Source organism: Palaemon carinicauda, chromosome 31 (assembly GCF_036898095.1).
Source record: "Palaemon carinicauda isolate YSFRI2023 chromosome 31, ASM3689809v2, whole genome shotgun sequence".
NCBI lineage: Eukaryota > Metazoa > Arthropoda > Malacostraca > Decapoda > Palaemonidae > Palaemon > Palaemon carinicauda.
The window spans coordinates 40,014,807-40,033,896 of record NC_090755.1 but is presented as its reverse complement, the minus strand read 5'-3'; the positions used below and the strand labels follow the sequence as shown (position 1 = coordinate 40,033,896).

The 19,090-nt window shown below is 36.9% G+C and overlaps 1 pseudogene; it reads right to left on the bottom strand.

Moving 5' to 3' along the window:
• The window catches only part of LOC137624684 (NADH-ubiquinone oxidoreductase chain 1-like), a 193,394-nt pseudogene that overhangs the window by 1,653 nt on the left and 172,651 nt on the right, over nt 1-19,090 (bottom strand).

Here is a 19,090-nt window from a genome sequence, read left to right as displayed (position 1 = left end):
GCCATTTAACAAACTACCAATTAGCTACGATTGTGAAGATATGTTGATTTCAATTCTAGGTACAAAACACCTGAATTCGACAGGAATAAGTACAGAAGAATTGTCATGGATTTTTGTGTTTCTTTGTGGCCAAGTGGTAGTCAATGTCTATAAAAGCTTGCCGGACCAGGGTTCGATTCCCGGCCGTTCACAAGCTCTTGTCTTTGTGTGATTTCGCCTGGGGCTCTGATCCGAGGTCATTAAGAGAATCCAGACATTAATGTATCGAAAATATATATGGCTTATTTGAATATGAAAAACACGTCTAAATGTGCAAAATTTATCATTAATTGAATGCCAAGTAACAAACTACTAATTAGCTACGATGGTGAAGATAGGTTGATTTTAATTCTAAGTTCAAAACACCTGAATTCGACAGGTATAAGTAGAGACGAATTGTCAGTGATTTTTATCTTTCTTTGTGGCCAAGTGGTAGTCACTGTCTATACAAGGTGACGGACCAGGGTTCGATTCCCGGCCGGTCACAAACTCTTGTCTTTTTGTGATTTTGCCTGGGGCTCTGATCCCGAGATTGTTAAGAGAATCCAGACATTAATGTATCGAAATTATATATGGCTTATTTGAATATGAAAAACTTGTCTTTTTGTGCAATATTTATCATTAATCGAATGCCAAGTAACAAACTACCAATTAGCTACGATGGTGAAGATAGGTTGATTTCAATTCTAAGTACAAAACTCCTGAATTCAACAGGTATAAGAACAGAAGAATTGTCATTGATTTTTATATTTCTTCGAGGCCAAGTGGTAGTCACTGTCTATACAAGCTTGCCAGACCAGGGTTCGTTTTTCAGCATGTCACAAGTTCTTCTCTTTGCGTGATTTCGCCTGGGGCTCTGATCCCGAGGTCGTCAAGAGAATCCAAACATTAATGTATCTAAAATATATATGGCTTATTTGAATATGAAAAACACGTCTAAATGTGCAAAATTTATCATCAATCGAATGCCAAGTATCAAACAATCAATTAGCTATGATGGTGAAGATATGTTGATTTCAATTCTAAGTACAAAACCTCTGAACTCGACAGGTATAAGTACAGAAGAATTGTCATTGACTTTTATCTTTCTTCGTTGCTGGGTGGTAGTCACTGTCTATACAAGCTTGCAGGAACAGGGTTCGATTCCCGGCAGGTCACAAGTTCTTGTCTTTGTGTGATTTCGCCTGGGGCTTTGATCCTGAGGTCGTTAAGAGAATCCAGACATTAATGTATCGAAAATATATATGGCTTATTTGAAAAGGAAAAACATGACTAAATGTGCAAAATTTATCATTAATCGAATGCCAAGTAAGTAAATACCAATTAGCTACGATGGTGAAGATATGTTGATTTCAATTCTAAGTACAAAACACCTGAATTTGACAGGTATAAGTACAGAAGAATTGTCATTGGCTTCAATATTTTTTCGTGGTCAAGTGGTAGTCACTGTCTATACAAGCTTGCCGGACCAGGGTTCGATTCCCGGCCGGTCAAAAGCTCTTGTCTCCGTGTGATTTTGACTTGAGTTCTGATTCCAAGGTCGTTAAGAGAATCCAGATATTAATGTATAAAGAATATATATGGCTTATTTGAATATGAAAAACATGTCTAAATGTGCAAAATTTATCATTAATCGAATGCCAATTAACAAACTACCAATTAGCTACGATGGTGAAGATAGGTTGATTTCAATTCTAAGTACAAAACACCTTGATTCGACAGGTGTAATTACAGAAGAATTGTCATTGACTTTTATATTTCTTCTTGGCAAAGAGGTAGTCACTATCTATACAAGCTTGCCGGACAAGGGTTCGATTCCCGGTATGTCAAAAGCTCTTGTCTTTTTGTGATTTCGCCTGGGGCTCTGATCCCGAGGTCGTTAAGAGAATCCAGACATAAATGTATCGAAAATATATGTGGCTTATTTGAATATGAAAAACACATCTAAATGTGCAAATTTATCATTAATCGAATACCATTTAACAAAAAACCAATTAGCTACGATGGTGAAGATATGTTGATTTCAATTCTAAGTACAAAACACCTGAATTCGACATGAATAAGTACAAAAGAATTGTCATTGATTTTTGTGTTTCTTTGTGGCCAAGTGGTAGTCACTGTCTATACAAGCTTGCAGGACCAGGGTTGGATTCCTGGCCGGTCACAAGCTCTTGTCTTTGTGGGATTTCGCCTGGGGCTCTGATCCCGAAGTCATTAAGAGAATCCAGACACAAATATATCGAAAATATATATGGCTTATTTGAATATGAAAAACACGTCTAAATGTGCAAATTTATCATTAATCGAATGCCATTTAACAAACTACCAATTAGCTACGATGGTGAAGATATGTTGATTTCAATTCTAAGTACAAAACACCTGAATTCAACAGGAATAAAAACAAAAGAATTGTCATTGATTTTTGTGTTTCTTTGTGGCCAAGTGGTAGTCACTGTCTATACAAGCTTGCAGGACCAGGGTTCGATTCCTGGCCGGTCACAAGCTCTTGTCTTTGTGTGATTTTGCCTGGGGCTCTGATCCCGAGGTCGTTAAGAGAATCCAGACATTAATGTATCGAAAATATATATGGCTTATTTGAATATGAAAAGTACGTCTAAATGTGGAAAATTTATCATTAATCGAATGCCAAGTAACAAACTATCAATTAACTACGATAGTGAAGATAGGTTGATTTCAATTCTAAATACAAAACAAGGGAATTCGACAGGTATTAGTACAGAAGAATTGTAACTGACTTTTATCTTTCTTCGTGGCCACGTGGTAATCACTGTCTATACAAGATTGCCGGATCAGGGTTCGATTCCCGGCCTGTCAAAAGCTCTTGTCTCCGTGTGATTTCGCCTGGAGCTCTGATCCCGAGGTCTTTAAGAGATCCAGGCATTAATGTATCGAAAATATATATGGCTTATTCGAATATGAAAAACATGTCTAAATGTGTAAAATTAATCATTAATCGAATGCCATTTAACAAACTACCAATTAGCTACGATTGTGAAGATAGGTTGATTTTAATTCTAAGTACAAAACACCTGAATTCGACAGGTATAAGTAGAGACGAATTGTCAGTGATTTTTATCTTTCTTTGTGGCCAAGTGGTAGTCACTGTCTATACAAGCTGACGGACCAGGGTTCGATTCCCGGCCGGTCACAAACTCTTGTCTTTTTGTGATTTTGCCTGGGGCTCTGATCCCGAGATTGTTAAGAGAATCCAGACATTAATGTATCGAAATTATATATGGCTTATTTGAATATGAAAAACTTGTCTTTTTGTGCAATATTTATCATTAATCGAATGCCAAGTAAGAAACTACCAATTAGCTACGATGGTGAAGATAGGTTGATTTCAATTCTAAGTACAAAACTCCTGAATTCAACAGGTATAAGAACAGAAGAATTGTCATTGATTTTTATATTTCTTCGAGGCCAAGTGGTAGTCACTGTCTATACAAGCTTGCCGGACCAGGGTTCGTTTTTCAGCATGTCACAAGTTCTACTCTTTGCGTGATTTCGCCTGGGGCTCTGATCCCGAGGTCGTTAAGAGAATCCAAACATTAATGTATCTAAAATATATATGGCTTATTTGAATATGAAAAACACGTCTAAATGTGCAAAATATAACATTAATCGAATGCCAAGTATCAAACTATCAACTAGCTACAATGGTGAAGATATGTTGATTTCAATTCTAAGTACAAAACATCTGAATTTGACATGTATAAGTACAAAAGAATTGTCATTGACTTCTATCTTTCTTCGTTGCCAAGTGGTAGTCACTGTCTATACAAGCTTGCAGGACCAGGGTTCGAATCCCGGCTGGTCACAAGCTCTTGTCTTTGTGTGATTTTGCCTGGGGCTTTAATCCCGAGGTCTTTAAGAGAATCCAGACATTAATGTATCGAAAATATATATGGCTTAATTGAATATGAAAAACACGTCTAAATGTGCAAAATTTATCATTAATCGAATGCCTTTCAACAAACTACTAATTAGCTGTGATGGTGAAGATATGTTGATTTCAATTCTAAGTAAAAAAACACCTGAATTCGACAGGTATAAGTACTGAAGAATTGTCATTGATTTTTGTGCTTCTTTGTAGCCAAGTGGTAGTCACTGTCTATACAAGCTTGCCGGACCAGGGTTCGATTCCCGGCCGGTCACAAGCTCTTGTGTTTGTGTGATTTTGACTGGGGCTCTGATCCCTAGGTCGTTAAGAGAATCCAGACATTAATGTATCGAAAATATATATGGCTTAATTGAATATGAAAAACACGTCTAAATGTGCAAAATTTATCATTAATCGAATGCCTTTCAACAAACTACTAATTAGCTAAGATGGTGAAGATATGTTGATTTCAATTCTAAGTAAAAAACACCTGAATTCGACAGGTATAAGTAGAGAAGAATTGTCATTGATTTTTGTGTTTCTTTTGTAGCCAAGTGGTAGTCACTGTCTATACAAGCTTGCCGGACCAGGGTTCGATTCCCGGCCGGTCACAAGCTCTTGTGTTTGTGTGATTTTGCCTGGGGCTCTGATCCCGAGATCGTTAAGAGAATCCAGACATTAATGTATCGTAAATATATATGGCTTAATTGAATATGAAAAACACGACTAAATTTGCAAAATTTATCATTAATCGAGTGCCAAGTAACAAACTACCAATTAGCTAAGATGGTGAAGATAGGTTGATTTTAATTCTAAGTACAAAACACCGGAATTCGACAGGTATAAGTACAGAAGAATTGTCATTGATTTTTATCTTTCTTCGTGGCCAAGTGGTAGTCACTGTCTATACAAGCTGCCGGACCAGGATTCGATTCCCGGATGTTCACAAGCTCTTGTGTTTGTGTGATTTCGCCTGGGGCTCTGATCCCGAGGTCATTAAGAGAATCCAGACATTAATGTATCGAAAATATATATGGCTTATTTGAATATGAAAAACACATCTAAATGTGCAAAATTTATCATTAATCGAATGCCAAGTAACAAACTACCAATTAGCTACGATGGTGAAGATAGGTTGATTCCAATTCTAAGTAAAAAAAACTCCTGAATTCGACAGGTATAAGTACAGAAGAATTGTCATTGATTTTTACGTTTCTTCGTGGCCAAGTGGTAGTTACTGTCTATACAAGCTTGCCGGACCAGGGTTCGATTCTCGACATGTCAGAAGCTCTTGTCTTTGCGTGATTTGGCCGCGGGCTCTGATCCCGAGGTCGTTAAGAGAATCCAGACATTAATGTATCCAAAATATTTATGGCTTATTTGAATATGAAAAACACGTCTAAATGTGCAAAATTTATCATTAATCAAATGCCAAGTATCAAACTATCAATTAGCTATGATGGTGAAGATATGTTGATTTCAATTCTAAGTACAAAACATCTGAACTCGACAGGTATAAGTACAGAAGAATTCTCATTGACTTTTATCTTTCTTCGTTGCTGAGTGGTAGTCACTGTCTATACAAGCTTGCAGGACCAGGGTTCGATTCCCGGCTGGTCACAAGTTCTTGTCTTTGTGTGATTTCGCCTGGGGCTCTGATCCCGAAGTCATCAAGAGAATCCAGACATTAAGGTATCGAAAATATATATGGCTTATTTGAAAAAAAAAAACATGACTAAATGTGCAAAATTTATCATTAATCGAATGCCAAGTAACAAAATACCAATTAGCTACGATGGTGAAGATATGTTGATTTCAATTCTAAGTACAAAACACCTGAATTTGACAGGTATAAGTACAGAAGACTTGTCATTGGCTTTAATATTTTTTCGTGGCCAAGAGGTAGTCACTTTCTCTACAAGCTTGCCGGACCAGGGTTCGATTCCCGGCCGGTCAAAAGCTCTTGTCTTCGTTTGATTTCGACTGGAGCTCTGATTCCAAGGTCGTTAAGAGAATCCAGACATTAATGTATAAAGAATATATATGGCTTATTGGAATATGAAAAACATGTCTAAATGTGCAAAATTTATCATTAATCGAATGCCAAGTAACAAACTACCAATTAGCTACGATGGTGAAGATAGGTTGATTTCAATTCTAAGTACAAAACACCTGGATTCGACTGGTGTAAGTACAGAAGAATTGTCATTGACTTTTATATTTCTTCTTGGCAAAGAGGTAGTCACTATCTATACAAGCTTGCCGGACCAGGGTTCGATTCCCGGTATGTCAAAAGCTCTTGTCTTTGTGTGATTTCGCCTGGGGCTCTGATCCCGAGGTCGTTAAGAGAATCCAGACATAAATGTATCGAAAATATATGTGGCTTTTTTGAATATGAAAAACACATCTAAATGTGCAAAATTTATCATTAATCGAATGCCAAGTATCAAACTATCAATTAGCTATGATTGTGAAGATATGTTGATTTCAAATCTAAGAACAAAACACCTGAATTCGACAGGTATAAGTACAGAAGAATTGTCATTGATTTTTATCTTTCTTCGTGGCCAAGTGGTAGTCTCTGTCTATACAAGCTGCCGGACCATGGTTGGATTCCCGGCCGGTCACAAGCTCTTGTCTTTGTGTGATTTCGCCTGGGGCTCTGATCCCGAAGTCATCAAGAGAATCCAGACATTCAGGTATCGAAAATATATATGGCTTATTTGAATATGAAAAACACGTCTAAATGTGCAAATTTATCATTAATCAAATGCCAAGTAACAAAATACCAATTAGCTACAATGGTGAAGATATGTTGATTTCAATTCTAAGTACAAAACACCTGAATTTGACAGGTATAAGTACAGAAGACTTGTCATTGACTTTTATATTTCTTCTTAGTAAAGAGGTAGTCACTATCTATACAAGCTTGCCGGACCAGGGTTCGATTCCCAGTATGTCAAAAGCTCTTGTCTTTGTGTGATTTCACCTGGGGCTCTGATCCCGAGGTCGTTAAGAGAATCCAGACATAAATGTATCGAAAATATATGTGGCTTATTTGAATATGAAAAACACATCTAAATGTGCAAAATTTATCATTAATCGAATGCCAAGTATCAAACTATCAATTAGCTATGATTGTGAAGATATGTTGATTTCAATTCTAAGAACAAAACACCTGAATTCGACAGGTATAAGTACAGAAGAATTGTCATTGATTTTTATCTTTCTTCGTGGGCAAGTGGTAGTCTCTGTCTATACAAGCTGCCGGACCATGGTTGGATTCCCGGCCGGTCACAAGCTCTTGTCTTTGTGTGATTTCGCCTGGGGCTCTGATCCAGAAGTCATCAAGAGAATCCAGACATTCAGGTATCGGAAATATATATGGCTTATTTGAATATGAAAAACACGTCTAAATGTGCAAATTTATCATTAATCGAAGGCCATTTAACAAACTTCCAATTAGCTACGATGGTGAAGATATGTTGATTTCAATTCTAAGTACAAAACACCTGAATTTGAGAGGTATAAGTACAGAAGAATTGTCATTGGCTTTAATATTTTTTCGTGGCCAAGTGGTAGTCACTGTCTATACAAGCTTGCCGGACCAGGGTTCGATTCCCGGCCGGTCAAAAGATCTTTCTCCGTGTGATTTCGACTGGAGCTCTGATTCCAAGGTCGTTAAGAGAATCCAGACATTAATGTATAAAGAATATATATGGCTTATTTAAATATGAAAAACATGTCTAAATGTGCAAAATTTATCATTAATCGAATGCCAAGTAACAAACTACCAATTAGCTACGATGGAAGATAGATTGATTTCAATTCTAAGTACAAAACACCTGGATTCGACAGGTGTAAGTACAGAAGAATTGTCATTGACTTTTATATTTCTTCTTGGCAAAGAGGTAGTCACTATCTATACAAGCTTGCCGGACCAGGGTTCGATTCCCGGTATGTCAAAAGCTCTTGTCTTTGTGTGATTTCGCCTGGGGCTCTGATCCCGAGGTCGTTAAGAGAATCCAGACATAAATGTATCGAAAATATATGTGGCTTATTTGAATATGAAAAACACGTCTAAATGTGTAAAATTTATCATTATTTGAATGCCATTTAACAAACTACCAATTAGCTACGATGGTGAAGATATGTTGATTTCAATTCTAAGAACAAAACACCTGAATTCGACAGGTATAAGTACAGAAGAATTGTCATTGATTTTTATCTTTCTTCGTGGCCAAGTGGTAGTCTCTGTCTATACAAGCTGCCGGACCATGGTTCGATTCCCGGCCGGTCAAAAGCTCTTGTCTTTGTGTGATTTCTCCTGGGGCTCTGATCCCGAAGTCATCAAGAGAATCCAGACATTAAGGTATCGAAAATATATGTGGCTTATTTGAATATGAAAAACACGTCTAAATGTGCAAATTCATCATTAATCGAAGGCCATTTAACAAACTACCAATTAGCTACGATGGTGAAGATATGTTGATTTCAATTCTAAGTACAAAACCCCTGAATTCGACAAGAATAAGTACAGAAGAATTGTCATTGATTTTTGTGTTTCTTTGTGGCCAAGTGGTAGGCACTGTCTATACAAGCTTGCCGGATATGGGTTCGATTCCTGGCCGTTCTCAAGCTCATGTCTTTGTGTGATTTCGCCTGGGGCTCTGATCCCGAGGTCATTAAGAGAATCCAGACATTGATGTATCGAAAATATATATGGCTTATTTGAATATGAAAAAAACATCTAAATGTGCAAAATTTATCATTAATCGAATGCCAAGTAACAAACTACTAATTAGCTACGATGGTGAAGATAGGTTGATTTTAATTTTAAGTACAAAACACATGAATTCGACATGTATAAGTACAAAAGAATTGTCATTGATTTTTATCTTTCTTCGTGGCCAAGTGGTAGTCAGTGTCTATACAAGCTGCCGGACCAGGGTTCAATTCCCGGCCGGTCACAAGCTCTTGTCTTTTTGTGATTTTGCCTGGGGCTCTGATCCCGAGATCGTTAAGAGAATCCAGACATTAATGTATCGAAATTGTATATGGCTTATTTGAATATGAAAAACTTGTCTAAATGTGCAAAATTTATAATGAATAGAATGCCAAGTAACAAACTATCAATTAGCTACGATGATGAAGATATGTTGATTTCAATTCAAAGTACAAAACACCTGAATTCGACCGGTATTAGTACAGAAGAATTGTAACTGACTTTTATCTTTCTTTGTGGACAAGTGGTATTTACTGTCTATACAAGATTGCCGGACCAGGGTTCGATTCCCGGCCGGTCACAAGCTCTTGTCCTTGTGTGATTTCGCCTGGGGCTCTGATCCCGAAGTCGTTAAGAGAATCCAGACATTAATGTATCAAAAATATATATGGCTTATTTGAATATAAAAATACACGTCTAAATGTGCAAATTTATCATTAATCGAATGTCATTTAACAAACTACCAATTAGCTACGATGGTGAAGATATGTTGATTTCAATTCTAAGTACAAAACACCTGAATTCGACAGGTATAAGTACAAAAGAATTCTCTTTGTTTTTTGTGTTTCTTTGTGGCCAAGTGCTAGTCACTGTCTATACAAGCTTGCAGGACCAGGGTTTGATTCCCGGCCGGTCATAAGCTATTGTCTTTGTGTGATTTTGCCTGGGGCTCTGATCCCGAGGTCGTTAAGAGAATCCAGACATCAATGTATCGAAAATATATATGGCTTATTAGAATATGAAAAACACGTCTAAATGTGCAAAATATATCATTAATCGAATGCCTTTCAACAAACTACTAATTAGCTACGATGGTGAGGATATGTTGATTTCAATTCTAATTAAAAAACACCTGAATTCGAAAGGTATAAGTAGAGAAGAATTGTCATTGATTTTTGTGTTTCTTTTGTAGCCAAGTGGTAGTCACTGTCTATACAAGCTTGCCGGACCAGGGTTCGATTCCCGGCCGGTCACAAGCTCTTGTGTTTGTGTGATTTTGCCTGGGGCTCTGATCCCGAGGTCGTTAAGAGAATCCAGACATTAATGTATCGAAAATATATATGGCTTAATTGAATATGAAAAACACGTCTAAATTTGCAAAATTTATCATTAATCGAGTGCCAAGTAACAAACTACTAATTAGCTAAGATGGTGAAGATAGGTTGATTTTAATTCTAAGTACAAAACTCCGGAATTCGACAGGTATAAGTACAGAAGAATTGTCATTGATTTTTATCTTTCTTCGTGGCCAAGTGGTAGTCACTGTCTATACAAGCTGCCGGACCAGGTTTCGATTCCCGGATGTTCACAAGCTCTTGTGTTTGTGTGATTTCGCCTGGGGCTCTGATCCCGAGGTCATTAAGAGAATCCAGACATTAATGTATCGAAAATATATATGGCTTATTTGAATATGAAAAACACATCTAAATGTGCAAAATTTATCATTAATCGAATGCCAAGTAACAAACTACCAATTAGCTACGATGGTGAAGATAGGTTGATTTCAATTCTAAGTAAAAAAAACTCCTGAATTCGACAGGTATAAGTACAGAAGAATTGTCATTGATTTTTATGTTTCTTCGTGGCCAAGTGGTAGTTACTGTCTATACAAGCTTGCCAGAACAGGGTTCGATTCTCGACATGTCAGAAGCTCTTGTCTTTGCGTGATTTGGCCGCGGGCTCTGATCCCGAGGTCGTTAAGAGAATCCAGACATTAATGTATCCAAAATATTTATGGCTTATTTGAATATGAAAAACACGTCTAAATGTGCAAAATTTATCATTAATCAAATGCCAAGTATCAAACTATCAATTAGCTATGATGGTGAAGATATGTTGATTTCAATTCTAAGTACAAAACATCTGAACTCGACAGGTATAAGTACAGAAGAATTCTCATTGACTTTTATCTTTCTTCGTTGCTGAGTGGTAGTCACTGTCTATACAAGCTTGCAGGACCAGGGTTCGATTCCCGGCTGGTCACAAGTTCTTGTCTTTGTGTGATTTCGCCTGGGGCTCTGATCCCGAAGTCATCAAGAGAATCCAGACATTAAGGTATCGAAAATATATATGGCTTATTTGAAAAAAAAAAACATGACTAAATGTGCAAAATTTATCATTAATCGAATGCCAAGTAACAAAATACCAATTAGCTACGATGGTGAAGATATGTTGATTTCAATTCTAAGTACAAAACACCTGAATTTGACAGGTATAAGTACAGAAGACTTGTCATTGGCTTTAATATTTTTTCGTGGCCAAGAGGTAGTCACTTTCTCTACAAGCTTGCCGGACCAGGGTTCGATTCCCGGCCGTTCAAAACTTCTTGTCTTCGTTTGATTTCGACTGGAGCTCTGATTCCAAGGTCGTTAAGAGAATCCAGACATTAATGTATAAAGAATATATATGGCTTATTTGAATATGAAAAACATGTCTAAATGTGCAAAATTTATCATTAATCGAATGCCAAGTAACAAACTACCAATTAGCTACGATGGTGAAGATAGGTTGATTTCAATTCTAAGTACAAAACACCTGGATTCGACAGGTGTAAGTACAGAAGAATTGTCATTGACTTTTATATTTCTTCTTGGCAAAGAGGTAGTCACTATCTATACAAGCTTGCCGGACCAGGGTTCGATTCCCGGTATGTCAAAAGCTCTTGTCTTTGTGTGATTTCGCCTGGGGCTCTGATCCCGAGGTCGTTAAGAGAATCCAGACATAAATGTATCGAAAATATATGTGGCTTTTTTGAATATGAAAAACACATCTAAATGTGCAAAATTTATCATTAATCGAATGCCAAGTATCAAACTATCAATTAGCTATGATTGTGAAGATATGTTGATTTCAAATCTAAGAACAAAACACCTGAATTCGACAGGTATAAGTACAGAAGAATTGTCATTGATTTTTATCTTTCTTCGTGGCCAAGTGGTAGTCTCTGTCTATACAAGCTGCCGGACCATGGTTGGATTCCCGGCCGGTCACAAGCTCTTGTCTTTGTGTGATTTCGCCTGGGGCTCTGATCCCGAAGTCATCAAGAGATTCCAGACATTCAGGTATCGAAAATATATATGGCTTATTTGAATATGAAAAACACGTCTAAATGTGCAAATTTATCATTAATCGAATGCCAAGTAACAAAATACCAATTAGCTACGAGGGTGAAGATATGTTGATTTCAATTCTAAGTACAAAACACCTGAATTTGACAGGTATAAGTACAGAAGACTTGTCATTGGCTTTAATATTTTTTCGTGGCCAAGTGGTAGTCACTTTCTCTACAAGCTTGCCGGACCAGGGTTCGATTCCCGGCCGGTCAAAAGCTCTTGTCTTCGGTTGATTTAGACTGGAGCTCTGATTCCAAGGTCGTTAAGAGAATCCAGACATTAATGTATAAAGAATATATATAGCTTATTTGAATATGAAAAACATGTCTAAATATGCAAAATTTATCATTAATCGAATGCCAAGTAACAAACTACCAATTAGCTACGATGGTGAAGATAGGTTGATTTCAATTCTAAGTACAAAACACCTGGATTCGACAGGTGTAAGTACAGAAGAATTGTCATTGACTTTTATATTTCTTCTTGGCAAAGAGGTAGTCACTATCTATACAAGCTTGCCGGACCAGGGTTCGATTCCCAGTATGTCAAAAGCTCTTGTCTTTGTGTGATTTCGCCTGGGGCTCTGATCCCGAGGTCGTTAAGAGAATCCAGACATAAATGTATCGAAAATATATGTGGCTTATTTGAATATGAAAAACACATCTAAATGTGCAAAATTTATCATTAATCGAATGCCAAGTATCAAACTATCAATTAGCTATGATTGTGAAGATATGTTGATTTCAATTCTAAGAACAAAACACCTGAATTCGACAGGTATAAGTACAGAAGAATTGTCATTGATTTTTATCTTTCTTCGTGGGCAAGTGGTAGTCTCTGTCTATACAAGCTGCCGGACCAGGGTTGGATTCCCGGCCGGTCACAAGCTCTTGTCTTTGTGTGATTTCGCCTGGGGCTCTGATCCAGAAGTCATCAAGAGAATCCAGACATTCAGGTATCGAAAATATATATGGCTTATTTGAATATGAAAAACACGTCTAAATGTGCAAATTTATCATTAATCGAAGGCCATTTAACAAACTTCCAATTAGCTACGATGGTGAAGATATGTTGATTTCAATTCTAAGTACAAAACACCTGAATTTGAGAGGTATAAGTACAGAAGAATTGTCATTGGCTTTAATATTTTTTCGTGGCCAAGTGGTAGTCACTGTCTATACAAGCTTGCCGGACCAGGGTTCGATTCCCGGCCGGTCAAAAGATCTTTCTTCGTGTGATTTCGACTGGAGCTCTGATTCCAAGGTCGTTAAGAGAATCCAGACATTAATGTATAAAGAATATAAATGGCTTATTTAAATATGAAAAACATGTCTAAATGTGCAAAATTTATCATTAATCGAATGCCAAGTAACAAACTACCAATTAGCTACGATGGTGAAGATAGATTGATTTCAATTCTAAGTACAAAACACCTGGATTCGACAGGTGTAAGTACAGAAGAATTGTCATTGACTTTTATATTTCTTCTTGGCAAAGAGGTAGTCACTATCTATACAAGCTTGCCGGACCAGGGTTCGATTCCCGGTATGTCAAAAGCTCTTGTCTTTGTGTGATTTCGCCTGGGGCTCTGATCCCGAGGTCGTTAAGAGAATCCAGACATAAATGTATCGAAAATATATGTGGCTTATTTGAATATGAAAAACACGTCTAAATGTGTAAAATTTATCATTATTCGAATGCCATTTAACAAACTACCAATTAGCTACGATGGTGAAGATATGTTGATTTCAATTCTAAGAACAAAACACCTGAATTCGACAGGTATAAGTACAGAAGAATTGTCATTGATTTTTATCTTTCTTCGTGGCCAAGTGGTAGTCTCTGTCTATACAAGCTGCCGGACCATGGTTCGATTCCCGGCCGGTCAAAAGCTCTTGTCTTTGTGTGATTTCTCCTGGGGCTCTGATCCCGAAGTCATCAAGAGAATCCAGACATTAAGGTATCGAAAATATATGTGGCTTATTTGAATATGAAAAACACGTCTAAATGTGCAAATTCATCATTAATCAAAGGCCATTTAACAAACTACCAATTAGCTACGATGGTGAAGATATGTTGATTTCAATTCTAAGTACAAAACACCTGAATTCGACAAGAATAAGTACAGAAGAATTGTCATTGATTTTTGTGTTTCTTTGTGGCCAAGTGGTAGGCACTGTCTATACAAGCTTGCCGGATAAGGGTTCGATTCCTGGCCGTTCTCAAGCTCATGTCTTTGTGTGATTTCGCCTGGGGCTCTGATCCCGAGGTCATTAAGAGAATCCAGACATTGATGTATCGAAAATATATATGGCTTATTTGAATATGAAAAAAACATCTAAATGTGCAAATTTTATCATTAATCGAATGCCAAGTAACAAACTACTAATTAGCTACGATGGTGAAGATAGGTTGATTTTAATTTTAAGTACAAAACACATGAATTCGACATGTATAAGTACAGAAGAATTGTCATTGATTTTTATCTTTCTTCGTGGCCAAGTGGTATTTACTGTCTATACAAGATTGCCGGACCAGGGTTCGATTTCCGTCCGGTCAAAAGCTCTTGTCTCTGTGTGATTTCGCCTGTAGCTCTGATCCCCAGGTTGTTAAGAGAATTCAAACATTAGGGTATCGAAAATATATATTACTTAATTGAATATGAAAAACACGTCTAAATGTGCAAAATTTATCATTAATCGAATGCCATTTAACAAACTACCAATTTGCTACGATGGTGAAGATATGTTGATTTCAATTCTATGTACAAAACACCTGAATTCGACAGGAATAAGTAGAGAAGAATTGTCATTGATTTTTGTGTTTCTTTGTGGCCAAGTGGTAGTCACTGTCTATACAAGCTTGCCGGACCAGAGTTCGATTCCCGGCCGTTCACAAGCTCTTGACTTTGTGTGATTTCGCCTGGGGCTCTGATCCCAAGGTCATTAAGAGAATCCAGACATTAATGTATTGAAAATATATATGGCTTATTTGAATATGAAAAACACGTCTAAATGTGCAAAATTTATCATTAATCGAATGCCGAGTATCAAACTATCAACTATACTCTATTTTTTATAGCGGTGCATATTTGTACTTGACTTACCAGGGTCCCCTTTTAGCTCGGAAAGGTTCCAGATACCTGATTGGTCGGAGGTATTTTTGTCCGAACACCTTCATTGTTCTCGAATGATTACCAAGTAATGAGAAACGAAACTTATTTATTAACCTATATTTATCCATCATATATATGTTTTGTCAATAAACAATGTGAAAGAATGAATATATTATAAAGAATCGTCTTGGTAAGTCTAAATTTAATAACACAATCCGCCGAAGTCAACGACAGCAGCTTGTTTTTGGATGCACGCTTTGTAATTTTGTAATTTTTCACATATTTTAACACAAATTGGGATAGATAACACTCAGCATAAGTTAAACATGTTATTATAAACTTTCTTTGAATACCAGAACTTACCAAAAACATGGAATTAATAAAACCCGATATTTGTGAAAACTTATGGGGAGGTGGAAGAACAGCCTGTAGCGGCCTGGCGGAAAAACGATCCCTTCTGACTCGTAGACGCAGTTTGTTTTTTTCTTTCGTAATATAGTTCGGCCTATTCCTCTCAGTTTAAATAGTCTTACATTGTTTCTCTTCGTAATATTTTGCTTAGTATTTTCCCACATTCCTGTTCCTCACCTAATATCTATCTATTTTCCTCGATATCCCTTCTTTCATATATGGGATATCCGCACTACGATTCCTTATTTCTTATCCTCTGTCGAAAGTGATGGCTTGAAGGGAAGCGCGTGCTAGTCTCATTAAAATAGTGTGGAGGCGGGAATAAAAAAATACTATGCTTAATATCAGGTTTACAGAATAGGTTATACTTGCTACACAGCATAACATTTATGTTGTTATTATTATTTACATACTTACTAACGTAAGGTGCAAAACATAAGGAATCGTAGTGCGGATATCACATAGGCCTATATGAAAGAAGGGATACCGGGGAAAATAGATAGATATTAGGTGAGGAACAGGAATGTGGGAAAATACTAAGCAAAATAATACGAAGAGAAACAATGTAAGACTATTTAAACTGAAAGGAATAGGCCGAACTATATTACGAAAGAAAAAACAAACTGCGTCTACGAGTCAGAAGGGATCGTTTTCCCGCCAGACCGCTACAGGCTGTTCTTTCACCTCCCCATAAGTTTTCACAAATATCGGGTTTTATCAATTCCATGTTTTTGGTAAGTTCTGGTATTCAAAGAAAGTTTATAATAACATGTTTAACTTATGCTGAGTGTAATCTATCCCAATTTGTGTTAAAATATGTGAAAAATTACAAAATTACAAAGCGTGCATCCGAAAACAAGCTGCTGTCGTTGACTTCGGCGGATTGTGTTATTAAATCTAGACTTACCAAGACGATTTTTTATAATATATGTATTCTTTCACATTGTTTATTGACAAAACATATATATGATGGATAAATATAGGTTAATAAATAAGTTTTGATTCACATTACTTGGTAATCATTCGAGAACAATGAAGGTGTTCGGACAAAGATACTTCAGACCAATCAGGTATCAGGATCCTTCCCGAGCTAAAAGGGCACCCTTGTGAGTCAAGTGCAAATATGCACCGCTATAAAAAATAGACTATAGCTATGATGGCGAAGATAGGTTGATTTTAATTCTAAGTACAAAAAACCTGAATTCGACAGGTATAAGTAGAGAAGAATTGTCATTGATTTTTATCTTTCTTCGTGGCCAAGTGGTAGTCACTGTCTATACAAGCTGCCGGAACACGGTTCGATTCCCGGCCGGTCACAAGCACTTGTCTTTGTGTGATTTCGCCAGGGGCTCTGATCACGAGATCGTTAAGAGAATCTAGACATTAATGTATCGAAATTATATATGGCTTATTTGAATATGTAAAAACTTGTCTATATGTGCAAAAATTATCATTAATCGAATGCCAAGTAACAAACTACCAATTAGCTACGATGGTGAAGATAGGTTGATTTCAATTCAAAGTACAAAACTCCTGTATTCGACAGGTATAAGTACAGAAGAATTGTCATTGATTTTTATGTTTCTTCGTGGCCAAGTGGTAGTCACTGTCTATACAAGCTTGCCGGACCAGGGTTTGTTTTTCGGCATGTCACAAGCTCTTGTCTTTGCGTGATTTCGCCTGGGGCTCTGATCCCGAGGTCGTTAAGAGAATCCAAACATTAATGTATCTAAAATATATATGGCTTATTTGAATATGAAAAACACGTCTAAATGTGCAAAATTTTCATTAATCGAATGCCGAGTATCAAACTATCAACTAGCTACGATGGTGAAGATATGTTGATTTTAATTCTAAGTACAAAGCATCTGAATTTGACAGGTAAAAGTACAGAAGAATTGTCATTGACTTTAATATTTTTTCGTGGCCAAGTGGTAGTCACTGTCTCTACAAGCTTGCCGAACCAGGGTTCGATTCCCGGCCGGTCACAAGCTCTTGTGATTGTGTGATTTCACCTGGGTCTCTGATCCGAAGGTCTTTAAGAGAATCCAGACATTAATGTATCGAAAATATATATGGCTTATTTGAATATGAAAATTACGTCTAAATGTGCAAAATTTATCATTAATCGAATGCCAAGTAACAAACTATCAATTAGCTACGATGGTGAAGATAGGTTGATTTCAAATCTAAATACAAAACACCTGAATTTGACCGGTATAAGTACAAAAGAATTGTCATTGACTTTTATCTTTCTTCATTGCCAAGTGGTACTCACTGTCTATACAAGCTTGCAGGACCAGGGTTCGATTCCCGGCCGGTGACAAGCTCTTGTCTTTGTATGATTTCGCCAGGAGCTCTGATCCCGAGGTCGTTAAGAGAATCCAGACATTAATGTATCCAAAATATATATGGCTTATTTGAATATGAAAAACATGTCTAAATGTGCAAAATTTATCATTAATCGAATGCCAAATAACAAACTACCAATTAGCTACGATGGTGAAGATATGTTGATTTGAATTCTAAATACAAAACACCTGAATTTAACCGGTATAAGTACAAAAGAATTGTCATTGACTTTTATCTTTCTTCGTTGCCAAGTGGTACTCACTGTCTATACAAGCTTGCCGAACCAGGGATCGATTCCCGGCAGGTCACAAGCTTTTGTGATTGTGATTTCGCCTGGGGCTCTGATCCCGAGGTCGTTAAGAGAATCCAGACATAAATGTATCGAAAATATATGTGGCTTATTTGAATATGAAAAACACATCTAAATGTGCAAAATTTATCATTAATCGAATGCCAAGTATCAAACTATCAATTAGCTATGATTGTGAAGATATGTTGATTTCAATTCTAAGAACAAAACACCTGAATTCGACAGGTATAAGTACAGAAGAATTGTCATTGATTTTTATCTTTCTTCGTGGGCAAGTGGTAGTCTCTGTCTATACAAGCTGCCGGACCATGGTTGGATTCCCGGCCGGTCACAAGCTCTTGTCTTTGTGTGATTTCGCCTGGGGCTCTGATCCAGAAGTCATCAAGAGAATCCAGACATTCAGGTATCGGAAATATATATGGCTTATTTGAATATGAAAAACACGTCTAAATGTGCAAATTTATCATTAATCGAAGGCCATTTAACAAACTTCCAATTAGCTACGATGGTGAAGATATGTTGATTTCAATTCTAAGTACAAAACACCTGAATTTGAGAGGTATAAGTACAGAAGAATTGTCATTGGCTTTAATATTTTTTCGTGGCCAAGTGGTAGTCACTGTCTATACAAGCTTGCCGGACCAGGGTTCGATTCCCGGCCGGTCAAAAGATCTTTCTCCGTGTGATTTCGACTGGAGCTCTGATTCCAAGGTCGTTAAGAGAATCCAGACATTAATGTATAAAGAATATATATGGCTTATTTAAATATGAAAAACATGTCTAAATGTGCAAAATTTATCATTAATCGAATGCCAAGTAACAAACTACCAATTAGCTACGA